This window comes from Cryptomeria japonica, chromosome 5 (assembly GCF_030272615.1).
Source record: "Cryptomeria japonica chromosome 5, Sugi_1.0, whole genome shotgun sequence".
NCBI classification, from domain to species: domain Eukaryota; kingdom Viridiplantae; phylum Streptophyta; class Pinopsida; order Cupressales; family Cupressaceae; genus Cryptomeria; species Cryptomeria japonica.
The window spans coordinates 841,445,618-841,464,366 of NC_081409.1; positions in this window are offsets into that span (position 1 = coordinate 841,445,618).

Below are 18,749 nucleotides of genomic sequence, written 5' to 3' on the forward strand. Positions count from 1 at the left end.
TAGATATGATCATGAAAATCCATTTGGTAGAATTTTTTTTTGGACACATGGTAATGTATCTATTGAGTTTCATAGCTCTTGGACAAGTTCTGACATGCTTTTTAATTCTTTTGCAACCTCAAACCAACTAGATTTGGCATCCCAAAATAGTTTCAAGTTTAAAAAATTTGAAGGCGATCTATCTCTTATTTTGGTCTCAAATGTGTGTAGCTCCAACTTCATTCCAATTTGAACCCATTTGGTATATTATTTAAACTTTATATCTTCCTGCAACATAATCCAACAAGCATGTTTACAAAGGAAGTGTTGAAATTTCTTATCTAGTTTAACTTCTGGCAACAAACCCACTTCCTAAATAATTGATTATGCCTCCACACCAATTTTCATGGCTTCAAGATGCCCACTTTGCTTGCAACGAAATTAACCCGAAGTAGCTGCATGAGAAATTTAAAAGTTCATGGTTTCTCTATAGTTTGTGGAATGTATTAAAAAAAAATTAAAATATTTATTGAAATTGATTTTAGGGGAAATGTGAAAAGCCTAAATTTATCATAGTTTTATAAAAAAATTCTTTATAAACTATATACAAATAAAAAATTCATAAATCTCTTTCACGACAAACTTTATCGATGCATCAAGGATCTCTTTTCACCTTACAACACCCCTGTCAGTAGCACTAAAAAACTCTGGGACAATACTTCTGGGACTGATTCTAATGACTATGAATGGGGCAATTGTTCAAATGTTACTGAAGATATTCCTGAAAATACTAGTCATACACCCCTTTCTCAAGATGGACAAGGCATAAAGTCTAGACTACATGAATTTGGTCTACAAAATATCTATGAAGCCAAAGAAAATGAGCAGCGGCATTACGAGCAAGTCTACATAGAAGATGATACCATCGAGGACCTCGACAATATCATTTACTCATTCAATATCCTAGACAACCTTAACGATACCTCTATCATGACACTTACCGCAATCGAACTCGATCCACCCAATGACTCTTTACCACTCGTCTTTCCTGATCTCATAGACTAGGATGAACCTAAAAACCATGACATACCTATTTTCCCAAATAATGACTCCATTATCCATTACCTATGTACTGTCAACCCGGAAACACTCTACCAGTGAACAAAGTAACGACATCTGCAATCAGGGGAGTGCCAAGTCTCTCAGTCACAAAAATGAAAGAAATAAAGGATCTACTGTTGAAAACCAGTCAATGGCAGCACTAGATCACAAAAAAGTAAAAATAAAGGATGCATCTGAGGGTGAAAACCTTTTTAAGGCACCTAAGGATGGGAGACTTGACACTCTTTATGAACACTATCAGGAGTGATAGCCCATATTGATTGAGCCCACTCAATCCATCAACATTGGTACAAAATAAACAACCAAAAACATACATGTAGCAGAATCTCTGACAGATGCAGAAAAGCCAGAGTTTATCAAATTCTTTAAAGCAAAGCAAATCAATTTTGCTTGGTCCTATGCAGATATGCCCGAGATTGATCCACACTTAATCATGCATCACTTATCTATTGCTCCAGGAGCTAAGCTAATCAAGCAAAAGTTGAGAAAGATGAATCCACATGTGGCATTAATGGTCAAAGGTGAACTAAAGAAACTATTAGATGTTGGATTTATTCAACCTATCGACTATGCTGAATGGATTTCAAACATTGTACCAGTTTCAAAACCAGATGGATGCATCAGGATATGTACAAACTTTAGGGATGTTAACAAAGCCTGTCTAAAGGATGACATAATTGTAGACCTCACAGCAGGCCATGCAATGCTATCATTAATGGATGGTTTTTCTGGCTATAATCAAATCAAGATAGCTCCAGAGGATAAAGATAAAACAACATTCACCTGTCCTTGGGGAACGTATTGTTGGAATGTCATGCCTTTTGGCCTAAAGAATGCTGGGGCAACTTATCAACGAGCAATGACGACAATCTTTCATGATATGATGCATACCTTCATGGAAGACTATGTGGATGATTTACTAGCTAAATCATTTACCCGGGCAGAACATTTGGGCATACTAGAGAAATTTTTTGAAAGATTGGAGAAATTCCAAGTCAGGCTCAACCCTAAGAAGTGTGTCTTTGGGGTAACATCAGGCAAATTATTAGGCTACATCGTGTCAGCAAAAGGCATTGAAGTAGATCCAGCGAAGGTACAGGCCATCATGGAGATGCCACCTCCCAAGAACATTAAACAACTCAAATCTCTACAAGGACGACTCCAGTCAATCAGGCGATTCATCACCCAAATATCAGATAAAAGTCTATCATTCAATCATTTGCTACACAAGAATGTACCATTCAGATGGGAAGCTAGATGTGCATAATCATTCTATCAAATCAAGCAATATCTAATGAACCCACTAGTTCTGATACCACCAATAGCAGGAAAGCCACTTATTCTCTACATATCAACAACAGACATATCATTGGGGGCACTATTAGCACAACAAGATAAAGAAGGCAAGGAACGAGCTATCTATTACATCAGTAGAACCTTAAATGGATATGAGCTCAATTACACATTCATTGAGAAAGCTTGCTTAGTTGTAGTTTTCGTTTCTCAAAAGTTTTGATATTACATGCTAGCTCACACAATCAAGATAGTAGCCAAAATTGATCCTCTCAAGTATTTACTCAGCAAAGCAGCTCTCACAGGCAGACTAGCTAAATGGGTCATGATTCTCAGTGAATTTGATATCCACTACACAGAGCATCGAGCTATCAAAGGACAGGTAATTGTAGATCAATTAGTTGACGCACCACTACCAGATAAACAACCAATGGAGATTTAATTTCCAGATAGGGATGTCCTTACTGTTACCACCAAGCAATGGACCTTGTACTTTGATGATTCCTACACTCAACATGGCTCAGGTGTCGGCATCTTGTTCGTCACTCCTGAAGGACACACCATACCAAGATCATATAGACTCATCTTTCCATGCACAAATAACATTGTTGAGTATGAGGCACTGGTTACATGAATCAAAATGGTCATGGAATGGAGAATCACGGAATTGAAAGTCTATGGAGATTCCCAACTAGTCATAAATCATATCAACAATGACTATCAGACAAAAGATGACAAGTTGCTACCATACAAAAGAATGGTGGATGATTTCAAACAGTATTTTGTACACATCACCTTTGAACAAATACCAAGGTTGGACAATAGAGTAGCCAATGCAATGACTACTATCACTTCATTGTTACAAATTCTAGAACAACAGAGTCGTTATGAGTTTCTAGTAGAGCAACTATTTTCCCCAGCCTATGACAATTTTGTATCCCATGTTATCTATGCCTTAACCGGTTCAGACTCTTCGTTATACATAACAATATATGAATATCTCAAAACCAATACCCTACCCATTGACCTATCTTGAAATAAAAAACGCAACTTTATCCGGCAAGCTGCTCATTATACTCTAACTACTGATACTCTTTACCTTCGAGGTCTAGATGGTACTCTTCTTCGTTGCCTTGATCGTAATGAATTTGATTCTACTTTACAAGAGCTTGACGAAGCTATCTGTGGTACACATTCAAGTGGTCCTACTCTTGCTAAAAAACTTCTAAGAATGGGATATTACTGGCCGACAATGGAAAAAGACTCTTATCATTTTGCAAAGAAATGTCCTAAATGCCAAATCCATGACAATCTTATACATGCACCAACATAGGAATTGCACCCCTTTACAACATCTTGGCCTTTCTGTCAGTGGGGACTATACTTAGGAGGCAAAATATACCCTTCATCTTCAAATAGACACAAGTTCATTATCAGTGCAACATAATATTTTACAAAATGGATTGAAGCAGTCCCCATGACCACAATAACTAGAAAACAAATTGCCTCTTTTATTCTTAATTATCTGATCTGCAGATACGACATTCCCAGTTCCATCATCATAGATAATGGACGTCCCTTCAAAAACCAGGATGTGCGAGAACTATGTGAACGATTCAAAATCCAGCATCGTTTCTCTACACCTTACTACCCGTAAGGGAATGGTCAAGCAGAGGCATCAAATAAAACAATATTGAAAATCCTCAAGAAGATAGTAAATGATGCAGGAAAGGATTGGCATGTGCAACTCAATCCAACACTTTGGGCATACAGGACTAGCATTCGAACACCTACGGGAGCTACGCCATATTCATTGGTGTATGGATCAGAAGCAATTTTACCTCTTGAGGTAGAAATTCCCTCACTCGGACTATCTTTGAAAGGCCTCATTCTGGATGAAGAGTATCGAGTAAACAAACTACGAGAGCTAGAACTTCTAGATGAAAAGTGACAACATGCCTATAATCACCTCAAAGCATACCAGTAATGCATGTGCAGAAGCTACAACCACAAAGTCATCCCTCAGAATTTTAAAGTCGGTGCTCTCATACTCAAAGAAAATCCCAGAAATCAACAGGATCGAAAAAGGAAGGGGAAATTTGAACCTAACTGGTTGGGTCCCTATGTCATCATCTCAGCCTATGGATCAGGCGCCTATCAGCTAACAACTTCAGAAGGCGATGTGCTCGATGAACCAACCAACAACATCCATCTGGAGAAATACTATACTTGAGTAGTCTAATGCAAGAAAAACGTGGAAAAAAAAAAAATACAAAATGTATATGGTGAAAATGGATAACAATAATAACGATATTGAAAGGCTAAATGAATTCAACCACAAAACCCTAGCCTAACAACAACAAAGATCCACCATAACATATGAAGATTACCTAAGACAATACAAATCAAATGAAATCACAAAGATTATACCATCACATGTCCAATAGGGTTTGGATCTCCATTCTTCCTATCTCCATTGATCTTGCTTGATATATTTGCTCTTAGATTTTATGTGCACAAGAGCTCAACAAAGAACGGAATGTGGTTGCAAGTAGGATCGCATATGCCAAGTAGTCAATTGATCAAGTGGTTAGAATGATTGATTAGAATGATTGATTAGGGTTGATAATGAAGGAAGCATCTTCTTATATAGAAGATACTATAAGAAATGGAGGGATAAGATTGAGAGGTGTAAAAGGAGGTCGGCTATGATTAGAGGGTAGGTAAAAGAAATAATAAAATAATGAAAGAGGTAGGTAGTGTATGAATTAAGAGATGAATGACATGTGTCATGGGTAGAAAAGGTTAATGAATTAATTAGATTTATTTAATTAATAGAAGAAGTGGGATAATTAAATAAATAAGATATTTATTTAATTTAGAAAAAGGAAAATTTAAATAAATAAATGTATTTATTTAAATGAGAAATAAGGCTAGAAGAGGATAAATGAATGAATTAAATAAATAAATATTTATTTAATTAATAGATGAATTAGGCTAAAGTAATTAAATAAATAAAATATTTATTTAATTAGACTGGACAATTTTGGGTGTCTAGACAAAAAAATCAAAAACAACAAAAAGGTGCAATAAAAAAAATGGTGAAAACCTGGCAACAGGCGCTACTTGCGAGAGAAAAGCTCCTCTGTCTATCTTTGCTCCTAACTTTTGTATCCACAATTAAACACCACTGGCCATCACCTAACACTTTATCAAAACAACATTATCCAGGACATACTTAGTGTAGTCACTGTCCTTGCTTATCTGAATATCAGTTCATCATATCCCACCATAGCATGGTAAATTACTGTACATATCCACATCGATCGGTATCTCTAGCTAGGGGCAACATTCATCTAACTTCAAAAATGTTAGTAAAACAAGAATCACAGCATGCCAAGAAAATCCTGTCAAGCAAAACTCCAGCAATCAAGAGAACAAAACATTGATCCACTTAACAAATTCACAACACTTGATGGATGATTTTCTGAAGTATAAATTGTTTACATCTCGCATGAAGTTTTGACTATTTTTGCACTTTAACTCTTTTGAACTATTGGATCCCCTAAATTTTCTCAAACGATGCATAGTGCTAGAGAAAGTGATTGGGACTCCAATATTTTTTTAGTTTTTTGTTCGTGAGGCAATCACTTGTACTATGCAAATACTTGTCTCGAGATGTGATTCAAAGCATATCACTGAAGACATTGTTCCACTTTACACATACAAATGGTTTAATCTTGTCTGTTTTTATGCAAGCAACACTCAAGTCGTCTTGGTTCAATTATACCTTGACGCTTGTGCCATCTTGCAATATTAAAATTCATGTAATTTTTTCTCAGGTCGTTATGGTTCAATTATACCATTATACTTGTATAAATTTTCAACATATCAAAACAACTCAATGATGATAAACACAAAGAAAGCAACAACATGTGACTATACAGGAATGACAAATGACAGAATGAGGATGATCAATTAATTGCATATCTTTTTACAATTAGTTGCATATCATTATTATACATCTCATTTTCAAGATACATTTCACAACATATCATTATCATACATCTCATTTTCAAGATACATCTCACAACATATCATTATCATACATCTCATTTTCAAGATACATCTCACAAAACATATCATTGCATCATGAATCATACAATCATATCAATCAATATCCAATCAAAAGAATTTATCTAAGCATTGCATCATCATCATAGAACCATCATATCTAATCATAAATCATCATCCATAAAACACATCACATGTGGATCAAAAAAATCAATGTCGTATATATATATCAAAACTGGTCAAATACACAAAGAGATGTCATGTATGTCCAAATACAACACAATGATCAAAATACAATGGAGGCAAGTCTCTCAGGTATGACTATCTCCTGAGGCTGATGGTCTTGTAGCAAATGTCCCGACACCTAGATCTCCGGGTGGATCATGACAAGACAACCCAGTCACACCTCACACTCCATATACGGTCTACAAATAACTGTATCAATGTCATGCAACACCCTCCTCCAATGCTCTAGCTTTCCCAGCTTACACTGGACAACTATCCCTGTATATCCATAAACATAAGCACGACCAACTGGCCTATCTATGTCTGAAAGTGGTCTCGCTGTGGGAATGTGCTCCCAAGCCCACACCTATAATAATGTGACCCCAACTGATAAATTGTTGTATCCTAAGTACACCACCTGATGCAAATCTCTATACAAATGGGCCAACATGCAGGACCCCCATGCAAACCGGCAACCCTGTGTCATCATATCCTCAAGAACCAATCCCCATCCCACTACCAGTCCCTTTGACCTACAGTCGGGACACAAGAAGCCACCTACAAAACCTACCAATACTGATGGTAGGGGGGCATATCAAAATCTATGAACTCTTGCCAAAGGATCTCATATCCACAAATCGGATCATAATGGAAAATCCAACGAAATGCCTCTGTCCCACCCTCCTCAGTCTGCTCATAACGCAATAGTGCCCCTACCACAGGGATACATAGAATCTGATAACAGTCCTCTGGAGTGACTGTAATCTCTCTCGTAGCCAAGTGAAAGGTGTTCATGTCACTATGCCACCTCTCTGCCAATGCTATCAGTAAACCCCAATTAATGATATACCAAGGCATGTCCAACAAAGAGGACAACCCACATCTCTCAATAATATCTTTATCTGCCTGTGTCAATCACGGAATCAAAGACCATGGCCTTGAAAATCGCACTCGCGACTGAAGAACACCAAGTAGTTCCTGTAACAAGTAAAACATGTCCAAATATCATTTCCCACATCAAATCTGATATATCCAATCAAAAATTCCATATCAACTTGAAACAACGAAAATCAAATCAAGTTTCATATCGAATATCCAACCCATATCAAAATAAAAAATTCCATATCAACTTGAAACAACGAAAATCAAATCAAGTTTCATATCGAAAATCCAACCCATATCAAAATCAAACATTTTATATCAACTTGAAACAATGAAAATCAAATCAAGTTTCATATCGAAAATCCAACCCATATCAAAATCAAATATTTCATAACAATTTGAAACAAATCCAAATCAAATCAAGTTTCATATCAGAAATCCAACCCATATCAAAATCAAACATTTCATAACAATTTGAAACAAATCCAAATCAAATCAAGTTTCAGATTAGAAATCAAACCCATATCCAATCAAAAATTCATATCAACTTGAAACAAATCCAAATCAAATCAAGTTTCATTTATCAAATCCATATCAAGAAATCAACTCAAAACCATATCGATAAATCAACTCAAATCCATATCGAGAAATCAAATCAAAAACATATCACAAGACTCATATCGGGAACCATATCGGAACCCATATCAGACATCATAAACACGACAAAAAAAATCAAAGCTCTAAAACAATAGACAATCAGGATCATCATTCAATCAATCGGCTTGGAATTCCAACAACAAAAGCAATTTCAACAAAATCTATCAAAAAATCACAAATCAACACAACAGACACAAAGATTGGCTACAACACCCATCCAGGAACACTTGGTAGACACCTACTCACCCCAACCCATTTTCCTTCATCTAATTTTACCCTACAGCCTCATATTTTCCTCCTAAATCACTGCATTTTTTGGCCACATGCTAAGAAATCTTCCCTATGCGCTAAGTTGCCACCTATGCGCTAGCTAAACTCAGCTATGCGCTACAAACTTTACTCTAAGCGCTAGACTTACCCTATGCACTATCCTATTCCCTGCATGTGCTACCATTTCAGCCCTATGTGCTAGGTCTACCCTACACGCTACCTTGTTCCACCCATGTGCTACCATCTTTACCCTAAGAGCTAGGCTACCCTATGCGCTACCCTTTTCCCGCTATGCACTATCCTGTTAGCCATATGCGCTATCTTACCTCTATGCGCTACCCTAAACTTGTGACGCGCTACCCAACAACACCCCGACGATACCCTAAGTCACTAACCCTACGCGCTAACAATTTTATCGTATGCACTACGTAAATGATCCTATGCACTACGCAAAAAATCCTATGCACTAAATCGCGAGACGCCGACCCAAAAATTAAAAAAATGTTATCAAAATCGACCAAACAAAAAGCAAAAGGGGCAAAATTTAGATGACTTACAGGTGGACCATACGTGGCGGGCCTCCGGTATCGATGAACGCACTTGAATCGATGCGAAACATAGGGAACCAACATTTTGTCACTCTCCAAATGTCACTATCACCCAAAGTCAAAAGGCACAAATGATACAAATAAAATCACTTTTCACCTTTTTATAGGGTAAAATGAAATTAGGGTTAGTAGGTGGGGCATGTAATTTGCTTGTGCTCTCTCTTGTAACCCTAGCAAACATCATTATCGGGAGATGAATCAATTGGCGCACATTAAACACATACGAAATTTTAAAATGCGATCAAATCTACAACAAATATCAACAACAACCAAATTTTTAATTTTTTTGATTCATCTCCCGAAGGGGCATTATCAATACCATTTATCAAATCTGGGGCACAACATCGACATCTCAACACACGACATCACACCAATCAAATTTTGGCAACACATCAATTTTATTTGAATCAACATGTGCACACACGTCACTTCAAAGAGGGGCAAAATGTAGACGTATAAAAATGGCCACTTTCCTAAATGAATATTTAATGTTCATTTTATTCTCATTCCTTTATTTAGTTAAATATAATTTAATTAAATCATCCACATTCCTCTACTTGATTAAATAGATTATTCAATTTATTTAATTAAATTCACCTAGGCCTTTCATATCATTTAATTGAATAAATCACTTTATTTAATTAAATCCCCTCTCTCTCCTTTTAATTAAATTTACATTTAATTAAATTGTTCAATTCAAATAAATAAATCTAATTTATTTAAATCTTCCACTTGCATCTATTTTGTTGAAATGAAGCAATTTATTTTAATTAAAATTACCCTCCATCCACTTGCATTCTCCTACATCTCCCACTTGCCTCCTAACCCTATTTCTAGATTCTTCTAGAACCCATCTAATCCTAATCAATTAGCCTAAACCCTTCAATTATCCCTTTTCCCTAAATTTGAGGATGTCACTTCTCAAATTTGGAGGAAAGTCTTCCAAAGGCATTAAAGCCTTTATGTCTTCAACAAGCTAACTTGTTGAGTTCCCCCAGATTTGGAAGGACTCTTACAAATTTGTCCCCAAAGTCTTCCAAACCATTAATAGTTAACTAACCCTTTTGGCATGGTTAGAGACTTTTTGCCTAAAATCAACCCTCGTCTAGCCATAGAGTCTCATCAAGCATTCATTGCTTTGACCATGGTTATTCCTTTAACCCTTGCACAAGAATTTATCCTTTGGGTAAAAGCTTTATCCAATGGGTAATCTTAACCTAACCTTAACCCTTACCTTCTAAGGTAACCATGAGGTCTTCTCAAGCATTTAATGCTTCTTACATCTCCTCTCAAACAGTCTCTTGTTGACAATTATCACCATTTCATTGGTGAGAATTGTAAACATGGATTGATAACTTTCAATCTCGACCCTTGATAGGATCATCCAATCTTGACCCTTCATTGCCCTGTTTTTCCTATAAATAGAGCCCTTCTTCTATCATTCTCATACCCAAGTCTTTAGCACCAAACTTATAGACATTTTACTAAGCATCTAAATCATCTTTATATAGCATTTAGCCTCTCTTTGATAGAAATAATCATAACATCTTTATTTGTATAATCATGGTAGACTAGTATGATATGCTAGGATAGTTTTTCTACTAATCCTTTCATCTTATCATCATATGCATGCTAGTTTAGTTCATATTTTTGTTAATATCATGCACATTAGGATTGCATTCATGTTAGATTGATCAAAACATCCCTCATTCTCATGATTGTCATCCCTAAGTTACTTTGTTCAGTGATCTGAGATAAAAGGCATTGACTTAAGGGATCTTATGAGATAGAGAACAATGGAACATCCCTTGGGAAGTTGAGATATTCCATATAGCTCCATAACTTGCACCAAGAGCCCCATTGGTGTGTGGACTAGTCATGATTTCGTAATTTTCGTTTCATTGCACCACTTTTCCCGCATACACTTTCTTTTTTGTAAAGGGATTCTAGTTCCAATTCAAATTCTAGATTTGGAAAAAAGGGAATGGGCAATGATACCTGTATGATTCAAGAGTTTTAGAAATTAAAAAAATAATGTAATTTTCTTTATTCTAATGACAAACAGTTCAATATGTGTATACATAGATATATGTGATGTCATTAATATCTCCAAAGTGTAAATCAATGTCTTCAAAATCTGAATAATCAAGGATTTTCAAGGTTTTCATTGCATATTTTCTTTGATGAGCTTTCAATTGATTACTTATGTTAAAGGAATGGATTGAATTTGTTTTCAATTGAATGCTAGGGATTTTGTGTTTGTATTTTGGATCTATAAGTAGATCAATAGTATTTCCAATTGTTGGTCTCACTATTGTAAGACAATTCTAATTTAATAGCCATAGTGTTTAGGTTGTTATTGGAAAGAGTAATTGCATTTTGACTATGTAATGGATAGGGCAATGATCTAGATTTGTTTCTCTCACTAGTAGAAATATGATAAATAAATGAGCAGGTGACTAAAACTTTTAGTCACAACAAGCAAAAATGACCAAATTTTAGTCATTTTTTGCAACACAACTATAAATGACTAATTTGATCATTGGATAAGAAAACAAAACAAAATAATTAATCACACAAATGAAAATGACTAATTTGATCATCGGATAAAATACACAATTAAACATTAGATTTATACTTAAACAATAGTTATATATGTATATGTACATTGATAGGTAATGGATTAAAGCCGATAAGGTGAACTTGTGACCTCTCTTTCAAAAGCACGAGTTCTCCACCACTATATATATATATATATATATATATATATATATATATATATATATATATATATATATATATATATATATTATAGGTAATGGGTCGAAGCTGATAAAGTGTACATACCCTAACCCTTATGGGATTTGAACTCGCGACCTCTCTTTTAAGAGCACAAGTTCTCCATCACTAGGCCAACTCAAGCTGTACTTAGGTGATAAAATAATGATAAATATATTTGTATATATACATATACATAAATATGTATACACACACATATATACATTTACACACACACACACACACGTGTGTGTGTGTGTGTATACATGTATATATATGTGTGTATGTGTGTGTGTGTGTGTGTGTGTGTGTGTGTGTGTGTGTGTGTGTGTGTGTGTGTGTGTGTGTGTGTGTGTGTGTGCACATGTATATGTAGATATATGTACACACACACACACGCACACATAGATATATATATATATATATAAAATGCGTGTATAAAGAGGTGATTGTATGAAATTGTTGTGATAAGTTTTTGAGATAATAACAATGATGCATTGTTCTCTAATGGTGTTCACTTAAGTTATTTTTCAAAATTTGCATGGTTTCATCTTTCTCACTTAGAGTAGAAATAGAATAGTGCTTTGATTTCAACGAAGAATGTAATGGTGTTTGATGAATTTCCATGGCTCATACTTTTTTTGCATCTTGTTCCATGGCTCATACTTTTTTTGCGAAGAAATAGAGAAAACCTCAAGGGAAAAAAAACTCTACTCCAAAAAGAGATGAAATACAAGTGAAGGACTGAAGAAGCCTCCAAACAAGAATATTCCAAAAAGATAGGAACAAAAAAAGAGCAGAAGAATCATTGAAGCATGAACAACCTGCAAACACTGTTGAAGAATATCTGTCAATCTGAAGAACCTCCACTGAAATAGAAGATGATCAGGTAAAGAAGACTGTAATCTGCACGAGTGGCCTCAAATAACACTACTCGAATCAGATGGCAAACAAAGGCAAACAACTAAACTCGAAGATATAGATAGCAAAAAAACCAAAGTCTAAAGAGCTCATCAATCGAATATATATATATATATATATATATATACGGGTGAACTCACAATACTGGTTCCCAATTTTTGACCAACTTTGACACTTAGATGATCATTTTTAAAAAAATATTCACTTTCCGACACCTATAAATTTTAAACCGTTAAGAATTTGAAGATGATGTAAACTAGTGATTTGTGACATCTTGTTTGTAGATTCTAAATATATTTTTTGAATAAAATTTTATTGATTTTTCCATCTCCCTCAAATAGTAGTTTTTAACAGCAAACAACATTTTTTAAGAGTGATGTGCATCCCGAAACGCATAACTTTTTTTCTATAAATTATTAAAACTTAATTATTTTGAATTTTGGTTTGTAACATTAATACCCAGGGCATTAGTTTGATAGTGATATGGTAAATATTTTTCATTTTATTAAATTTTGAAGTCTAACTAATTATAATTTAGATATAGGTGTACGTTTGAACACATAATTTATTCTATATATATCAAAATTCAATTTTATTTATTTTTTGTTAGAAAGAAGACATCAATACCTAGTGCATAGATATTTTTCTTTTTTTTTAAAAATTAGTTTACTATTTTTCCCAATGCATTAAACAAAGTTCATGTTGAGTGAAAAACCTACATTCATAAGAAATAGAATAAAAATATATTAATGAAATTAAAATATTAAAAATTATACTATTTGGAAAGCTTATAATAAGGACTAAATACTCAAAAAAAGAAAATGTCTAGATTAATTCATTTGACTCCCCAAAAGCTAATGTAAAATTGGTTTTTTATCAGCATTTGATAGATGCAAAGGAGACTCCATTACAAGTATGATTTAGAAGTAGAGAGGTTCTATCCAAGAAATTTTGATCTAAGAGTCTTTGATCTAACTCTCTTCAATTAATTACTTCAAATGAGACCTCTTAAAGCTTAAATCATTATATTTTCTACAAAATGTATGATTTCAACAAAAAAACAAGATGTATCAAAAAGTGGGAACCAACATTGTGAGTTCACCCATACATATGTATATACATATATACATATATACATACATATATACATATGTATATACATATATGTATACACATATATATATATGTATGTATATATGTATATACATATATACATATGTATATACATATGTGTATACATATGTGTATATATCAATGTATACACACACACATATATATGTATGTATACATATGTATATGTATATACATGTGTATATGTATATACATATGTATATATATACATACATACATATATATATGTATGTATGTATGTATATATGTGTATATGTATATATGTACATTTAAACATATACATATATGTATATGTATATGTACATATTTACACATACACGTACACATACACATACATATACATATATGTATGTATGTATGTATCTCTGAGAGAGGGGGACGTGGCATCCCCCGCCATCTCGCCACTATTGTAGGTGTGTTGTCAGGGACACGGAGTTGTCTCGACATCACCAAGGAGTCCTTGGAGCTAGACGTCCAGGTGTCTCCAAAACTCCTATCATGGGACATCACAAAAAGCAATGTCACTATTTGAAAATTATATTTTATTGAAGAAATCTTTTTAGTTAAGAATGTTAGACAAAATTAATATTTTGTCTTAAACACAAATTATTATTTTATTTTTTAAAAATTTGTTGCCTCATATTTGACATACCCAAAATTTGAACTTCAAACTGGTCCCAATGTTGAATGAAGACCCAAATATGTGTCTATGCATAACAAGTGAGCATGTGATCCAAGGTTGTTGTCAGTCAAAATGTGAAAAATTGATGAATTTTGAAAATTATAAATAATTTAGGAAAATCACTTTGTGAACATATCCTGAGCACCGTTTTGTGGACCATATGACCAATTTTTGTGCGAACCCAGATCACAGTTTGCGATATTTTAAACTTTCAAATTTTGATGTCCCTCGCTAAAAAATAATTAAAATCCCTCACCCTAGGTATCATCATGAGGAATAAGTGATGATATTTTCTCATCCTCCTACCTTGAAGGCATGTTTCAAATTTTGGAGCCTAACTCCTTACCAATTGAAAGTTATGGCTATTTTTCCTAAATTTGGGTATTAAATTTTAATGGGAAATATTTGAATTATTCTTTTAAAAATAATTCAAATATTTTAAATTGTTTTCAATATATTTTCCATTTTTGATCTTTTGAATAAAAAGAGCAATCAAAAGTCCTTGTGTAGGTTTGGATGGAATAAATATTTTGCTCAAAGCCCTTAATTGCTCAAAAATTTCAAAATTCTAACCTTGATAGGTTAAAAATGCTCAAAAAGTGAGCAATCCTAACCTATTGCTTTGAAAAGTCAAAATCCTAGCCTGGGGAGATTAGAAATGCTCAAAAATTGAGCAATCCTAACCTAATATGCTCATTTGCTAAAAAATCCTAACTTTCTAACCTAGAAAGTTAGTTATGTTCATCCATTGAGCATAAGTAATACAAGGCTTCATCAGATGGGTTGCCTCTGTGCAGGTAAACAAGCTTGTCAAATGGAGAATCAAATATAAAGTATGTGCATTGTTTGATAACATGCATTAAAATATGAGTTACAAGGAATGTGGATTATTGACAGATCTGCAAAAGGAGATGTAATTTCCTGGAACATAATGGATGCAAGATTCACAGAGTGAACGTGCTGAGAAGACTAACCTTCATCGCCATCTTCCAGCCAATACCAAACAACAGCTTTGAAATAGTTTGTGGACGCCCATCAAAACATTGAGGATGAAGGAGTTTTGTAAGATTGAAAACAATACGGTGGATACATATGCAAAATATGTAAGCATAGACACAGTGTGTATCATTAATCAAACACTCCGAAGAACCGCAATATCATAGCATGGAGTGATTGCAGCAGTATGCATAAAGCGGAATTGAAAGAAAGGTTTTCATTCAAATACGATTGGGTAGTGTAAAAGCCATAATTCCACAAATTGATTTTGATAGATGGGTTGGAGATTTTAAAACTTTCGAATGGATGCAATTGATAACTGCTAAACCATATCCCACAACCTTTGCCTTTATCCTCTCGGTTTGTGCCAAAACGATATGGACATTCATCAAAGCATTATGAAATGCGAACTACAAACAAATTGTCTAAAAGGAAGGCGGTCTCGTGATTACCATAGGTATAGACATAGTATGAGTTTGTTAAAAAGGCTTTAACATTGTAAAGGGGGGACTTTTGGACAGAGGGGAAACTCAACAAAGTTTTGTAGAGAAACTTTAGAGAACTTTTAGTTTTCACATTTGGTACTCAAAACTTTGGGACTTGTATATTTTCAAAAGAATAACAAAGAATGCATTTGATTTGTATGTATTGGATGTGTTTATGTGTTATGATTATCTCTTTCTCGTATGTTAATTTGTTAATCCTTTTGTGTATTAGTGGAATCCATTGATTCTATATTCTAAAATTTATGTTATTGACGAGTCACATCATTTATTGGTATTTGGAATTATATGTGTTAGTACAACTTATTTCTTTGTATGTTGAGGTTTGTTGTCTTTCTTTCATCATCCTTGCATATCTAAAACTTGTTTTGTGCTTAAACCCCCTTTGTATCTGTCATCATTTGTGAAATCCTAATTGGTGTTTGTATGTTTGCCATTGGAGTTTCTATTATTCACCTTTCTTTATTTTTGTCTCCTTTTTGTACTTTTAGGTAAAAAGTACACAAAAATCCCAAATACGGGCCCATCATACAAGGGAGTTGCCCCTCTCAAACGCAGAGGAAGATTGTGGTTTTACTACAATCTCTCCAACTATTGGAACGTTTGTCACTGCTCTTCGGGCAAACAGGGTCAGTTTTAGATAAACAACCATAGTGACAAATCTGTTTACCAACAAAATTAAAAATTAAAATTATTTTAATTGTCTTAAATTAAATATTAAGACAAAGAAAGAAGTATGTATTTTTCAATAGGCAGGAAGGAGTAAGGAATGGCGACATGTTTTGATTTTTTTTTTTTGTGAACTATCATGCAGGGTTTCATAATTTTTTTTAGCAAACTCTACCCATTCTTTGGTGGCAAAGATCCAGAACATAAGATCCATACCTTCTTGAGATCCAGTCAAGCAATTTTCTCATTCAGGGATGGCCATTGAGCCAACTAAAATCTCCCTCCTCCTTTCCCGACCATTCCAAGAAAACCACATATTTGTCTTCTTTTGCACCATTTGAGTTTGAGTGGTTGGATAGGCAGTAAGAGCTAGTCTCAAATCGATAGTCTTTAGGGGGAGAATCATTGAATCACCGGCCCAACAACCCATTCTTTTCCAATGGCAACCAGAACCTTGGGGTAAGCCACTTGGCATGGTTTTGGTGAAATCTTTTTTTTTAATTCTTTTTTCAATGTATAGAATTTGAAAAATTTCAAATTGACCTATGTAGTTGGGAGATTGGTTTTGGTTCATCGACTTTGATGTGGTAGGGTTTTCTTTTAATCTACACACTTTACCTCATTTTTATAAATTTCTGCTTTGGAAGGGTTAGTAATATAATTTTTTGCAAATTTTTCCAATTTTCTCCAATTCCATGGTTGATCTTGAGAGTATTCATTTATATCCCACCAAAAATCTGTCAGGAACTTGACTCAGGTTTTTCTGATTTTTAATTGGTAAAATGGCAAAGGTTGAACCTTCTTAGGAGTATTTTATCAAGCTCAAGATACTTTTAGGATAATAATCTTTGTGCTATTCATTCCATTCCTCCAAAAATCTGGCTGGGGCTTGAATCTAGTCTCATTTGTTTTTTTTTTCCTTTCTTGTTAGTGGGAGTATGTACCCAATGGAGCTCAAGCCATGGCCATGATCATGGAAATCTTCACCTTATCACTCGACCTTTCCTGTTGGACTTCAAAGTGTTAATTTAGCCTACTTAGGGTCTGACATCGAGACAACATTCATCTTATTATGATTTGGTGGTGACTGTACTTTGGATTGCACTGTTACAGCTTACAACATACAGGTATACCCCTTTTTCATATTTACCACAATCTTCTAAGCATATTTTTAAGGTTATGTGCTATTGTTCTTGTGGTATGGGGATTCAAAACTAGTCAGTCAAATTGGCTGCCTTTATTATACTATGGGGGTTCCAACATGAGTTGCTCTTATCTAAATTCTTTACCATTACAACAATCCTTTTGTTCATAAACACAAATACCTTGCACTTATTTTTTTGGACGTCCTATGTGTAGAAACTATAAAGCATTATACATTTCTAGTTCCAAGCTTTCACAAGGTGGTGTGAACCAAAAAGCAATGCTTGCTACAACCTTCCAACCTGTCATGCGTGTCTATAGAACAATCACTTGATACTTGTGCAAAATTTTATTATTTAAAAGCAATGTTCCTTTTTATTACATTTTTGTGTTCCCTTGTTCTCCCACTAAATGGGTCTTGATGGAATATACTTTAAAAGAAGCAAGCTAGCTTGTGCAGATGAAGATTAAATTTTGACTTTGTCCATGAGTAACTAGCTTATGTGATTGGTATGCACCATGTACCTTATCAACTCTTTTCAACATTGCAACCTAAATCTTCCATTTCCACTAGAATTCCTTATTGAAATAACAATAAGTTCCTTTTTCTTTCCATTTTGAGGCGCAAATTTAACATGAACGTTTATAGTTTTCTTGAATGCAAAGTTGCATTGATGTAATATATTGTAAATTGTATTCTTTGATGTGTAAATATGTGGTCTAGGGGAATCATGATTAAGTAAACAAGACTCAGTCATTTGAAGAAGTTTAAAGTTTTATGAGCATAAAACTTGAATAAAAAGTATAACATTGTAC